Source organism: Polyodon spathula, chromosome 22, assembly GCF_017654505.1.
Source record: "Polyodon spathula isolate WHYD16114869_AA chromosome 22, ASM1765450v1, whole genome shotgun sequence".
Classification (NCBI taxonomy): Eukaryota; Metazoa; Chordata; class Actinopteri; order Acipenseriformes; family Polyodontidae; genus Polyodon; species Polyodon spathula.
In genome coordinates this window covers 10,628,028-10,630,413 of record NC_054555.1, presented here as the reverse complement: position 1 = coordinate 10,630,413, position 2,386 = coordinate 10,628,028, and positions in this window count along the sequence as shown.

Genomic DNA, 2,386 nt, shown 5'->3' with positions numbered 1-2,386 from the left:
GGAGGAAATTTCAAAACACAGAACAAAAAAACTCTAACATGTTAAAGCAGACACAAAAATCAGTTAAAAAGTTAATAAGTTGTATGGTATATTACGAATTAAAGCAGCATTATGTAGCTGCTTGTATCCTGAAATATAAACTAAGCAAGGCTATTTGTGGATGTAGTTGGAATTGCTCTTTTAATACAAAAAGACCTTTATTCATATTATTATTATATTCAGATTATATTTGTATAATCATTTTAAAAGGGACACTTATACACTGGATACGATTCATGCACCAATATAATAACACAACATGCCAAGATTCAAAATGTAATTTAATATTTGTTTGATTCATACAAAAAAGAAAGAAACAAGTTATTAAATTTGTTTTCTTTATGTTAGTACCAGTGACAATAAAAATAAAAGAATGGTAAATCACCAATGCCCTAATAAGTTAACATTTTACAATATTAAAATTAGTTTTAGGCAAGTATTAAATACAGTTAAAGAGCACTAAATTCAGATGATTTTGAAACATGCTACAAATTGTGTTAGAGTAATTAGGGAGCTTACTTTATAGGCTAAACTATGGGCTTGTACATAATCTGAGCTTCAGGACGCATCTGAAAATCCAGTGTTTTGGAAATAGGGATATGGTTAAAAAAAAAAGCTTCCACCTGATTTGAAAACTTACATCCCTGAATTATTAAACTGTTACTGCAAATTGTACACATAGTTTTACCTTTTCAGACAGGGAACTCAAAAAGTAACACATTATGCATGTGTTAAATGTTGTCTATCGTTCACACGTATACAGTATTTTTGCTCTTTATTGATGACAGTCATACAAGTCTCAAAATTAGTTATTTAAAAAATACAATAACAAAATTAAAAGTTCTGTTACATTTGAACATAATTAATTATGTTAGCTGCAAAATGTTACATTTAAAAAAAAAATTCTTCCCATTCCTTGAGTCTTTAGAAATTGGGGGCCTCTTTCTCACAAATACTCTTTGCTGAAACAAACAAACACAGAGAGACCAAAATGGCAGTGTGTATCCCAGTAAGTGCCAAGCTGGCCTGGTAAGACATATATATATATTTTTTATTTTGCTTGCTAAAATTGAAACGCCTTGCTTAAGTCCACTGTTTATGAAACCAGCCCTTGCTTTGACTTTATAAGTATCTTACCAGTCATAATGACTCCACAAATTCCTTAAGATCAACACTCATCAATACCATATCTCAGTGCTCAAATCATCAATAATTCCGGCAGTAGATGTGCTGTATGCTACATAGATAATACACCAAAGAAAAAACAACATATTATTGTCACAAAAATTAAGTACCGATTGGTCATTAGAACATGTCTTCCTACAACTGTTTACGTATGGTGTGTGTATTGTTTTTTTATTTATTATTTTTTTACATTTTGACCACTTTTTTAAACTTTTAAATTGCATTCCCTGCCTCAAGATGGCTTCACATGTACCCACATGGACCTTTCAGAGCATTTCCCATCATCCTACTGCTCACTAGTAAATCCATCTCATTTACATATGTGAGCAGGAGGATGGTGGGAAATGTAGTTCTGAGCAGTCCTGTTGTGAAGCCAACTTGAGGCTGGGAATGCAATTTAAAAGTTAAAAAAAAAATACACACACACCTTACGTAAACAGTCGTAAGTTGTGAATCCCCAAACAAAAAATCCCAAAATAAAAATTTATATTTAAAGCCATATTTCACCTGAACCTACCATTGAAACTAGATTATTTGAAAATGTGTTTGGTCCATGCATTGTACATCTATTTGAAAACTGAACTGTTTTTATATACAGTAGATACACAGGGAAATGACTTGAGCTCGCAAACACCCAATAGAAACTGGGAATGCTTTACTACCATTGAATTTGTTGAATTTATATTATATTCGTATGAACTAAGCAGTAATTAAAAGAATGTCAGCTTGTGTCTATCCATGATAATGCAACCCCCATTTCTGATTTTTGGTGCTGGGACTAACAGCATTCCTCATTCCATTCAAATCATGTGACAATGTAATATTTTATCTGTCTAATATATGTGTATGTGGGGCTAAGAAAGTTTAAGCCAGTACTATGAATTTAAATAAATCGTCTCTGAGCAGTTGAAGAGATTTAATGAATCAAAATAGTCCTTAAAATATATAATATTGATCTGAATACATTTTAATTTGTTAATATCATTAATTTGGAAACAGGCAATCAAAAAGGCCAAAGTAGGTGTTTAAGAACCACATACATTAAATGCAGCATTTTATCATATGTTATATAGGTTTTCTTATGATCAATTAAAAAGAGAGAATATCTCCATAACAGGAATTTAAACTTGTCAGATTGGCCCGTTTTTGGTCAGCTGGAAAG